Source organism: Rhinatrema bivittatum, chromosome 1, assembly GCF_901001135.1.
Source record: "Rhinatrema bivittatum chromosome 1, aRhiBiv1.1, whole genome shotgun sequence".
Taxonomy (NCBI): Eukaryota; Metazoa; Chordata; class Amphibia; order Gymnophiona; family Rhinatrematidae; genus Rhinatrema; species Rhinatrema bivittatum.
Window position 1 is genome coordinate 659,488,166 of NC_042615.1, and position 13,470 is coordinate 659,501,635.

Sequence of the window (13,470 nt, forward strand, 5' to 3'; positions counted from 1 at the left end):
CTTCTTCCAATTTTTGAATGAAGATCTTTTGGCTAAAATAGCTTCTTTCACCTCCCCTTTTAACCATGGCGGTAATCGTTTTGCCTTCTTTCCACCTTTCTTAATGTGTGGAATACATCTGGACTGTGCTTCTAGAACCTTTGCAGCTGCTCCTTTCAGTTTTTTCTGACAATTTTTCTCATTTTATCAAAGTTTCCCTTTTGGAAGTTTAGCACGAGAGCCATGGATTTACATACTATTCCTCTTGCAGTCATTAATTCAGATTTGATCATATTATGACCTCAATTATATTCTCCCTGAGCTTTCTCTTCTCTAAGCTGAACAGCCCTAACCTCTTTAGCCTTTCCTCATAGGGGAGCTGTTCCATCCCCTTTATCATTTTGGTCACCCTTCTCTTTACCTTCTCCAGTGCAATTATATCTTTTTTGAGTTGTGGTGACCAGAACTGTACTCAGTACTCAAGGTGCGGTCTCACCATGGAGTGATCGAGAGGCAGTATGACATTTTGCATTTTATTCACCATTCTCTTCCTAATAATTCCAAACATTTTGTTTGCTTTTTTGACTAACGCAGCACACTGAGCCAACGATTTCAATGTATTATCTACTATGATGCCTAGATCATCTATGATGATCTACTATGATGCCTAGATTATGAAACCCAACATCGAGTAACTACAGCATGGGTTATTTTTTCCTATATGCAACACCTTGTCCACATTAAATTTTATATGCCATTTGGATGTCCAATCTTCCAGTCTTTCAAGGTCCTCCTGCAATTTATCACAATCTGCTTGTGATTTAACTACTCTGAATTGTTTTGTATCATCTGCAAATCTGATATCCTTACTCGTCATATTCCTTTCCAGATCATTTATAATTATAATGAAAAGCACCGGTCCAAGTACAGATCCCTCTGGCACTCCACTATTTACGCTTTTCCACTGAGAAAATTGACCATTTAATCCTTCTCTCTGTTTCCTGTCTTTTTTTTTTTTTTTTCAATAGTATTTTTATTAGGAACAATGCAAGCAAACTAACATCAACAAGTGGCAAGACATAAAGAACATGGCGAAGTTCCATATTTTCTCAAGACAATCCTCTCTATCCCCTCCCCCCCCTTCCCATCCATCCCCCCCCCCCCCCCCTCCCCGCCCGCCAACCCCCGCCAACTGAAATAATAACCCCACATTTGTCCTCTTGGTGTGTAATATGAAGGTAAACGTGCCGCTCAAATTCCTCAGTCAAGTATAAAGAGCTCCAAAAAGCACTTTGGGGATCAGGAAACATCCAACGGTGCTAGACCCCGCACTGTTTGAGAAAGAGTGCCATAAAAAGTAAACCAAATGTCTTTAAATAGTTTCTTCTTTTTCCCAGAGAAGCGTTTCTAGAGAGAACCATATTCTAACTGGTACATTTCCAACAGAGTTGCTTTCCACATCCCAATTGTTGGAGAAGATTCCTCTAACCAGCGCGTCAGAATACATATTTTCACTACTAAGCAAGCTTTAGAGAAAAAGAGCACGTTATCATGGTTCAAGCTTATGTCTTGTATATATATATATATATATATATATATATATATAGATATAGATATAGATATAGATATATATATATATATATAGATATATATATATATATCTATAGATATATATATATATATATATATATATATATATATATATATATATATATATATATATATACGTTTGCTGCAGGCTGAGCAACGTTGGATTTATCGCCTAAAGACAGTGGATCCAGCTGGCTTAAATTCTATGTTGGAATTTCAAGTTTTTCTTTGATTAAAATGTTGCACTGTGTATTTGGAAGTCCGGCCACTATTATGGAGGGTAACTATAGCAACTTGACACTTTTGACGTTCTGACGCCATCACGTAGATTGGCGAAGCGGGTTATTTAAAGGTCTCGGCTGAAGGAAGGCGTTCTCTGTCCCGTTTTTCAAACTCATTAAGACCGGGCATCTTTAAGAAGTAAGACAACGATGCAGCTTTAACTTAAATATAAGTAACAACATATAGAGAATAGAAGTCAAATTAGTCTGTACTTTGTCTTTTCTTATAGAACAAATATAAATTTGACTCCTGAAGAAGCAATCAAATAGATTGTGAAACACCGGCCACTGTCAGGTCTTGGACATTTATAAAGGGTACAGATGAATAATTTTGAAGTAACTATTTAAATCTGGAAAGCATCGCAAGGTGTTATTTGAGAACTTTGCCGCATATGAGGACAAGACGGGACGACTTTGTTATACACATAGGGGTAGATTTTCAAATAGCGCAAATTGGCCTACTTTTGCTGGCGCATCAGGCGCAAGCAAAAGTAAGCTGGATTTTAGTAGATACGCGCGGAGCCGCGCATATCTGCTAAAAACCTGGATCGGCGCGCGCAAGGCTATTGATTTTGTATAGCCGGCGCGCGCCGAGCTGCACAGCCTACCCCCGTTCCCTCCGAGGCCGCTCCGAAATCGGAGCGGCCTCGGAGGGAACTTCCTTTTGCCCTCCCCTCACCTTCCCCTCCCTTCCCCTACCTAACCCACCCACCCGGCCCTGTCTAAGCCCCCCCTTACCTTTGTCGGGGGATTTACGCCTCCCAGAGGGAGGCGTAAATCCCCGCGCGCCAGCGGGCCTCTTGCGCGCCGGGACGCAACCTGGGGGCGGGTACGGAGGGCGCAGCCACACCCCAGGACCGCCCCGGGCCGTAGCCACGCCCCCGTACTCGCCCCCAAAATGCTGCCGACACACCCCCTAAACGCCGCGATGACCGGCCCACCCCCCGACACGCCCCTGACACGCCCCCCTCGGAGAACCCCGGGACTTACGCGAGTCCCGGGGCTCTGCACGCGCCGGTAGGCCTATGTAAAATAGGCTCACCGGCGCGCAGGGCCCTGCTCGCCTAAATCCGCCCGGATTTGGGTGGATTTAGGCGAGCAGGGCTCTTAAAATTCACCCCATAGTCATTGCCAGGCTTACTGATGCGGTTTCCTCTTAAAAGTTTAAAATTTAAAAATTTAAACATTCATTAATAATTTTGCTAGCGTGCATTTTTTGAAAGTTAAGACGGAGTCCTTTTGTTTTTTATGTTGATTGTACTATAGGATTTCTTCGGCTCTTTGCTATTTGTTTGTCAAGCTTATGTCTCCCACATCATTTTGCAATACACAAAAGGAAGCAGACCACTGAATATCAATTGTAAACAGATTCAATAGCCAGAGTCGAACCTCCTCCCAGAACTCTTTAATGCTAGGACATTCCCATAAACATTGAATAAGGTTAGCTCCCCGACCCTTGCATTTCAAGCAATTGTCTGTGGGTACAATATGCATAAGGTGTGCCTTGGCTGGAGAAATAATTGTTCGGTGAAAAATACGTTGCTGTAGTTCCCGGTATGTAACATTATTCGATATAGTTGGAATGGTCACATAACATGAAGCAAGCATACGTTCAGATAGATATTCTTTACAGTCTCTAGACCACTTAATCCCCACATTAAGAAAGATATATTGCGGAATTACCTACATATAAAATTTATATAAGAACGACAAAGACCCTTTGTTGGCCTCCATCACAGTGAATAAGGTTCGGCTAGTGCAATTATCAATAGGCCCAGTAACAGTTTTGAACAAAATATTACATCTATCCCGGATGTGCCCATATAAAAAAAATTGAGACATATTTAATCCCAAGAGCTCCTGGCATTGTTCAAAAGTATAGACTTTATTTGTCTGCCAATCTACCACATCCTTGAGCATCCAATTAGGGGAGATTTTTAGGACGTGTTGCCTGGGTAGAACTGCCAAGGATGTGTGAGATGATCCCCTCAGAGGGTAGTACATTGATAGATGACTCGGGAGCTGCATGTGTTTCCTAGTTATGGCCCACACTTTCCGCATAGAACATAGTAGAGTGTGTTTCATGTGATGCGATAATAAGTCCCTTGTGGGAAGGTGAAGTATGAGACATGGGTCAAAAGGAGCACATATATTGGCTATCAATTCTCCATCAGTATATGTCGAGAAGTGCTTTCACCAATCCCCCAAGAATCTTAAATTAGCAGCCCAAGTGTAGACTTGAAAGTCCGGTAGGCCATAACCTCCCAGTGATTTTGGCACACATAGGGTGGCCAGCGAAAGCCTTGCCCGTTTCCCACGCCACAAAAGATTAGTAATAGCCTTCTGTAAAACAAGCTTATCCTTTGTTTTCCAGAAGTAGGGCACCATTAGAAAAAAGTATATGAGCTTGGGAGCCGTCACCATTTTTATCACCGCTATGCGGCCCTGTAAAGAAAGCGGGAGGGACTGCCACCCTTGAAGTTGATGCCTAACTTTTTCTACCAATGGGGGGACATTTAATTCATACCACTGGGCAGGGCGCCAATTAATTTTAATCCCCAAATACTTAAGGGAGTTGGTTGCCCAACGGACCGGGAAGTCCAGCCAAGAACCCTCCATGGTACCTAATAGGTCTAATGCTTCAGTTTTGTCCAAATTAAGTTTGAAGCCAGATATCTGCTGATACTGACGAAAGATGTGGAGAGCCGCAGAAAGCGACGTCCTAGCCTCCGTGAGCAACAACAGAATATCATCAGCAAACAATAAAGTCAGGAATTTTTGCGATCCCACCAATATGCCCCTCACTGCAGGTGCCTGCCAAAGCTTATGTACCAAGGGTTCCACCGTAAGAATAAATATTAGGGGAGATAGGGGGCACCCTTGTCTCATGCCATGAGCCAATGAAAATTCCCCTGACAGCAGACCATTAACCATGATGCGAGCCGTGGGATTCAAATACAATAGAGTTATGTATTTGTATATCTGTCCCATGAATCCCATTCTACTCAGCACTGCCCTGAGAATAGGCCATGCCACCCTATCAAATGCCTTTTCCGCATCGCAGGAGACCAATAACGGTTGGGGTAAATTGTTTATGTAACACTCTTCTATGGCTGTTAATACCTTGTGAATGTTTACAGTAGACCTTTGACCATATACAAAGCCTACTTGACTCGGGCCCACTAAGGCTGGCATAATTGTTTTTAACCTATTGGCCAGAATGTTTGCATACAATTTAATATCCAGATTTAAAAGTGAAATTGGACGGTAGGAGGAAGGCAGAGTATGGTCTCTACCCAGTTTAGGTAGTACCACTATTGTTGCTGCCCGCATAGTTGATGGCATAGCCCCATCCCCTGCAATGCATTCAAAAAGGGACGTCAAAACTGGTACAATCTCAAAGCCAAGAGAGTTATAAAAAATGGCAGTTAGACCATCGGGCCCTGGGGCCTTATTGTCTGCAAGGGAACGAACCACTTCCTGCACTTCTTCCTCTTTTATATCCTGATTTAGAGAAGCAAGTTGGGACTGAGAGAGCTGAGGTAAAGATAGTGTGTCTAGAAATTTCTCTATGTCCACCCCCTGAGTTTGTTCCTCTGAATAAAGCTGATGGTAATATTCCACAAGAACTTGAGCTATGTCTTTGGAACTAGTTTTTAACTGGCCACTGGAGGACTTAATATTTGGAATAAATTTAGAAGATTCCTATGCCTTTAAAAGATTGGCAAGAAGCTTCCCAGTTTTGTTTCCATGGTGGAAGAATGTAAACTGGCGAAATCTTAAAGAGTGGGTAGCTCTTTCATGTAACAATGTGTTCAAAGCTGTTTGCATCGCTTTGAATTGGGAGACGGCCTCAGCGTTACCATTATAGGAGGAACGCTTAAACATAGTCATGGATTTTTCAAGAGCAAGAATATCCGCATCTAGCTTTTTCTTTTTGTATTTTACATAGCTGATGATATCCCCTCTTAAGACAGCCTTGGCCGTCTCCCAAAACAGTACTGGTTGGCTTTGATGAGTGGAATTTAAAGATTGGAACTCCCGCCACTTAGAACGGAGGTACTCAGGAAAATCGGGGTCTCGCTGCAAATGGCCTGGTAATCGCCACTGAGCAGGCAGTTGTTCCGTTCCATAAGTCATGTCTCCCGTAACCGGGCAATGATCCGAGATCACTAAGTTATGAATAGAGGACTTTTTAAAGCTAGAAAAAAGAGACTCAGATATCAGTAAATAATCTATTCTGGTTTGAGTAGGATGGGCTTTAGCGATGTGAGTATATTCTATTTCCCCCGGGTGTAGGGTTCTCCAGAGATCCAAGAGTTTCAAATGTCTGCATAGGTAAAGATGTCCTTTATTCTGACTACTATGCTGGTGTGGGCAAGGGGGACATCTGTCCAAAATTGGATCAATCACAAAATGTAAGTCCCCTCCCAGAATAATGGGGAAATCACCAAGTATAGTCAATTCCGCAGTTAATTTTACAAAAAAAGTGTGGTCGTAGCTATTTGGGGCATATACAGACGCAAGTATGATTTGAAATCCCAACAAATTCCCTAAAACCGCTACATAATGGCCTGTGGGATCTGCAATTGTCTTACTGGCTTGAAAGGGCACGTCTTTATGGAGTAAAACAGCAACTCCCCTGCTTTTAGACGTGCCCTCAGCCTGGAATATTTGAGATATCCCTTGCTTCTTTAACTTCAAAGCTTCCCGCTCCACTAAATGTGTTTCCTGCAAAAAAATAATTTTGGCCTGGAGTCTCTTGAGTCTTGTCAACACCTTTTCATGCTTCACAGGGATGCCTAGTCCCGCGACATTCCACGTCGCATAAGTAAAAGAAGGCATCATGTAAATTTAACAAGGAACTGTGCTGTTGTGTACCAGAGTGTGAAAAGCCCCAGCCGCCTAGAGCGATCCCCGGTCCCACCATATGAAGCAGTAAGCAGTAGAAATGTGCCCAGAAACCTTACCCTCCAATAGCTCTTAAGTAAGTTCGGCAACCGCACACACATACTAACACATAGACACCAAGCCCTTTGCCCCCCCTTCCCCTCCCTTCCCCGCAATTGCCCAGAACAGCGAAGCAAGGGACCCCCAATCAACCCCTTAAAAACTTTCCCCTCTAATAGGGGCATGGATCACTGCGGTAGAAGATGCGCTCGTCCCCCACCAACCTCTCTGCAACACTTAGGGAAGTTTGCATAACAGTAACAAACACAAAAAGGAAAACATGATCAAGGCAGAGCAGAGAGCCGAAAAATCAGTAAGTTACATAGTCATCAAATGCGCAATCAGGCTCCAAAATATCCTCAGCCTCACGAAGAGAATCCTTGTCCTCAGGTAGATGATGAGATGTTTTCTCGTGGGAGACCTTCTAAAAATTTCTGGGCTCCTGAGGGCTGATCAAAAATTTGTGTGACTCCCTGGGAGGTAATCTGCAGCTTTGCGGGGTACATCAGAGCAAAGCGGATACCTCGAGACACCAATTCCGAGCATATCGGCGAAAATTCCTTACGCTGAAGAGAAACACGCGCTGAGAAATCTTGAAAAATTAGCAGTTTTTTATTTTCAAATTGGATGCCCCTATTTTGTCGGTAGAATTGTAAAATAAGCATCTTGTCTCCATAATTCAAAAAATGAGCAATGATAACTCTAGGCCGTTGGGAATCAGACCCCTCCACTCTCCTGCCTATCCTATGAGCACGCTCAATGAGACCTTGTACTCCCGCCAACGAAGGAATATGTGCCTTTAACCATGTACCCAGTGTCTGTGGTAGATCGTGCTCTGCCAACGATTCTGCTAATCCCACAAATCGCAGGTTGTTCCAGTGGCTGCGATTTTCCAGATCATCCAATTTTTCATCGCGTGCTTCAGCCGCTTTCTCAAGAGCTTCCATTTTCTTTTCCAATGCCCCCACATCGTCTTCCAGCAGTGCTATGCGTCCTTCCGTCTTTTCAATTCTACTGTCCATGTCACCTAGCGCCGATCTGACCTCTGCTATTTGTTCCGAGATTTGATGCAGTCTATTATCTAAGGCGTTAACAACTACTTGGGAAATTTTTTCCTCCAGGGAGTCCTCTGCACTGGTCGGCAGGGAGGCAGGTAAGGCGGCCATTTTGTGCTCAGGTCCCTTCGGCTTCTCTCTGTCTTTCCGGACAATTCTGGAAGCCATAGACGAATTGGGTACTTTTTCGATGCCGTGGATCTTGTAGGGCTCGATCTCTGCTCAACGGGCAGATCAGTGAAGCAATCAATACTTTGAAAAGTCACTGTATTCGGCTGTGCGAGGCTGCTGGGGGATGGAGCCCGATATGCACACAGCCTATCGAGCCCACCGCATCACGTGATCTCTGTTTCCTGTCTTTTAATCAATTTGTAATTAATGAAAGGACATCGCCTCCTATACCATGACTTTTTTAATTTTCTTAGAAGCCTCTCATGAGGGTCTTTGCAAAATGCTTCTGAAAAGCCAAATACATTGCATCTACCAGTTCACTTTTATCCATGTGTTTATTAACCCCTTCAAAAAAATGAAACAGGTTTGTGAGGCAAGACTTCCCTTCCATGATGACTGAGTTCCATTAAACCATGTCTTTCTGTATGCTCCATCATTTTGATCTTTAGGATACTTTCCACTATTTTCCTGGCACTGAAGTCAGGCTCACTGGTCTATAGTTTCCAGATCACCCCTGGAGCCCCTTTTAAATATTGGGGTTACAATGGCCACTCTCCAGTCTTCAGGTACAATGGATAATTTTAATGATATGTTACAAATTTTAACTAATAGATCTGAAATTTCATTTTTTAGTTCGTCCAGAACCCTGGGATGCATACCATCTGGTCCAGGTGATTTGCTGCTTTTTAGTTTGTCAATCTGGCCTGCAACATCTTTCAGGTTCACAGTGTTTTGTTTCAGTTCATCTGACTCATCACCCTTGAAAACCATCTCTGGAACTGATATCCTCATTAGTAAACATAGAAGCAAAGAATTTATTTAGTCTTACTGCAATAACCTTATTTTCCCTAAGAGCCCCTATAACTCCTTGCTCATCTAACAGTGCAACTGACTCCCTCACAGGTTTCTTACTTTGGATATTTATTTATTTATTTATTTAAGGGTTTTTATATACCGCAGTACGTAAAGAAATACATCCCCGCGGTTTACATTTAACAATAACTTAGCAACAGGCTTTACATTGACATTATTAATAGGTATTAAATAAACTATATATATATTTTTATATAAATATTTTTATATATTTTTAAAAAGTTTATATATATATATATTTATATATTTTTATATATATATTATATATATATATAAAATATATATATTTTATATATATTTTATATATATTTTATATTATATATATATATTTTAAATATATATATATTTATATATTTTTAAAAAGTTTATATATTTTTAAAAAAAGTTTTTATTATGAGTTTTTGCCTCTACGGCCAACTTCATTTCAAGTTTTCTCTTAGCCAGTCTTATCAATGTTTTATACTTAACTTGACAATGCTGATGCTTTTTCCTACTTTCTTCAGATGGATCCATCTTCCAATTTTGGAAGGATGATTTTAAGCTAAAATAGTCTTTCACCTCACCTTTTAACCATGCTGGTAATCCTTTTGCCTTCCATCCACCTTTCTTATTGTGTGGAATATATCTGGACTGTGCTTCTAAGACTATATTTTTAAACAGCCGCATGCATGTTATAAAATCCGGGATCTGCATGTGCAAGGAGGTACACACTTGTGCACCTTGCGCTCACCGAGCCCTAGGGGAACCCCGATGGCTTTCCCCATTCCCTCCGAGGCCGGTCCAAAATTGGAGCGACCTCGGAGGGAACTTTCCTTCTGCCCCCCCCACCTTCCCCTCCCTAACCCGCGCCCCAGCCTTATCTAAACCCCCCCCCCCCCCCCCCCCGACCTTTGTTAAATAAGTTGTGCCTGCCTCCGGGCAGGCGTAGGTTGCACGCGCTGGCCTAGTGCCAGCGTGTGATCCCCCAGCATGGCCGCTGTGCCAGAGGCCTCGGTCCCGCCCTCTCCCAGCCCCTGCCTCGCCTAATACCCGCCCCTTTTTTAAGCCCCGGGACATACGCGCGTCCCGGGGCTTGTGCGCGTTGCCGGGTCTATGCAAAATAGGCTCGGCGCGTGCAGGAGCAGGTATACGCACGTAACCCTTTTAAAATCCGCCTCTAAGTGTACAAACTTTCAAAAGAAATGAAAGGAAACAGAAAAAAAAAAGAAACCAAAGACATTCAAACAAAAATCCCCAGTGGAACAAGTCAAAAGAAAAATCTTTCACCTGCACATCCCTACTGTTAATTGCAGGCTTGAAATGCAGGCTTGCAGCTCTTCACAGGCCAAGAAGATACAAGGAAGGACATGCAGCCCAGATCAGCGCCAGGAAAAGAAGAGATACATCCAATTTATAAATTATTTGTTCTTCATTTCTACTTTTGCATCCTAGTTTTGTCCTAGTTTTATTTTTGAATGAATCACTGGACACATCTGCAAAATTCTAAACTAATCATGCATCACCTGTTGGAAGATTAATAGATCTCAATCCCTGGATTACAAATGTGTTTCCCATTCACTGAAAAACTGAAATAGCACTCAAAAAATGTATCAGAAAGCATTGTATTCCATCCCTATCCTTCCTTCTTGTGATCTCTACATTTCTACTTAAATATAAGTCCAAAGGCCTGCTGGTCAGTAATTTGGTCAAGCAAAAGTCACAGTACAATAAAAAAAATCACAAACCATGAGTCACAAAGCACAAGACCCATTTTATGAATCACAGGATCCTTAGAGCCCCAAACACATTGTTAGTCCCAAATCTGGCAGTTTGCAGAGCACAATCTATTGATTGCATGTTTTGGATTGGTGCAGTTCTTTGTGATTTCTATTAACACCTCAATAAATACTTGAAAGCGATAAATCTCCACTATGTGATGTCATATTTGTAAGGAATGGTAGATATGTGATTTCCAGATTTGATTGCAGCACAGGATTCACTGCAAGTCAATTAACTGGAAAGAAATCATAAAAATGGAGGACTTAGTAAGTTGAGAAAAAAATAACTGATAATATTCCTTACATATTCAATAATGTACCAACAGGGCCCTCAAGTGTCATCATTTTATTGTACATCACGGGGTTCCCATAACTTAGCCCACAAAGGGAAGGATTCTCAAAGAAAATCATGCAGATTCTAATTAATTCTTTAAACCTTCTTAACCTTGAGTTTTCTGAACTAAACTACTTAAAAGACAAAGCAGCCTTCAAAACTGGCAGTGTAATTGAAAATAAACATTGGGGAATTTCTAAATTAAAGTGTATTCCTTTAAGAATATATTCAGGAATATTAGATTAGCTTTTTATTTGTACTGTCTGTCAATAAAAAGAACCCCACAGCTCATATCTGTTATGTTGGCAGTGACCATTGTAACTTCTCAATTTTCTGGGAACTAGAAATTTTACAGTGGGGCACAGGGCATCCAATCCCATTAACTAGTTTTGAGAAATGTTTAAGGTTCAATCTTATTTTTTTTCTGAAATGAAGATGGAAAGATAACAAAGAACAAAATGAATCTTAAAAAAAGTTTCTTTAATAAGTATAAAATCAGCTTCTTTCATATATATGGAAGAACAGGCCTGAGAAATGGATTATGATATTTTACATTGAGCAATAAAGTGTCTTCAAGATTATATGCACAAGATGCTGTAAATTGCAAAGCTACATAGCTCAAAAATTGTTACCAACTTTTAAACTCCTAGGTACCTAAGTATTAATAGTATGTATTATTTCACATTTTTAACACTGCCCTCTGGAGGTATTATAATATGTATAAAATCCTTTAAAAATTCATACCATATTCATAATGCAATTAAATATTGTAATTGCAAAGTCATCAAAAATATAGCCAGGGTGATTTCCTAATTGTAATTAATAAGCTTTATATTCATAAAAAAAGAACAGATTTCCATGGTGAACATATTCAGAGAAAGCCAGTTAACTTATCCAGCTAATGCTGGTCATCCTACAAAACAGTCTTAAAGGTAGCCAGATTTACTTATCCAATTAAGTTTAAGCTGATCAGGTATCAGCAGGGTCACTGAATATCCCGGCTGTGTCACTTGTGGCTGACTTTGCTGGCCAGACAGTGGCTAAAAATAGACCCTACTGCAACACTAGGAATATTTTATGATACAACAATTTATAGGATATGGATGAGGGGTAAAATAATTAGGGACGTACACACAAAAATGTTTTGTTTTAGTTTGTTTTTTTCATTAGGGTGAGGTAATTTTTTTTGTTTTTTTTTGGTTTAAAGTTTATTTTGGTTTGGTTCATTTACTGAACTGAAATAAATATAAAATTAAACAACGGTGCTCCGCAGGCCTCCCACCTCACCACTTACTCAGGTCTCAGAATCTCCTTGGGCCCATTGATTAACACCCCACCCCCATAATAATAGGGCCAGTGCTTTCCTAGTCTGGGTTGAGGCAAGTCCAGCCAAGGCGTCCCTGGGTCACTGAGCCCCTCAACCTTCCTTAAATAAACTGGGAAAATAGCCTTCTAGCGAGGTCTTTATGCATGCACTGGTTTCCTCTTTAAATATGGCACTAGCTGGCACCAGTCTCAGAGTTGGCTGGCACCATTTTGTTGTACTTGGCACTGGTGCCATTTTTTAAATTGAAGCTGGTGGGACAGAAGAAACGGGGGATCATTCCTACCCCTTGCTAGGGTGAATACCTCCATAAAAGAGGTAAGTGAAGGCCTTGGAAGGGTCTCCTCTGCACAGATGGTCCCAGCCACGGATTATTGGTGATGTGGAGAGGGGAGTAGAGGGGCTCAGGGATGTCCCATGACCTGAGGAAGTGGCAGGGGGCAAAGGAAGGCCCTTTATTTTCATTTTTTTAAACAAACTGAAGGTATCCTATTACTTTTGGATATTTTTGGGCAAGTCTATTTATGAAGTCTGTTTATGAAAATAAAATTATTTGTTCAAAAAACAGATTCATTTAAAACAAATGTACATCCCAGGAAGTCAATCATCTTAGAAAAACACCCATGATAAAGAAAGAATGCTTTGTATAAATTAAGGGCCAGAATAGAAGTATGAAACTGTATACATAATAACATGTTACAAAAATATTAGAGATACATAAAAGCAGATGACAACTGTTGTTACACACAAAGGGACTGATATACCAGAGTTTTGTTTTCTATTTTGGGAAAACATATTCACTTAGGGGTCTAATGGCAAAGAACCCTTTCAAAATTCACCAATAGGCACATGTGAAAAAGAGTGATATTTTGTGCTGAATTATTAATTATACTGTTGCAGGAATATGCATGTTCCAAGATATAAAAATAACTGAAGAAACTGATAAGAATGTAGCGCATTGGAAGACTGATATTATGACATCCTCCACTGGCATGATAGCAGAAGCCAGGTTGATAATGTTGGAAAACAAAAGCCAGATACGATTAACTATTCAATGGAATAAACATTTAAGGATTGATTGAATGGGATACATAAAAAGTCTGAACACTGATTGCTTAAAAGGCAGACCAGGATTAGTTAATTAAAAATACATATA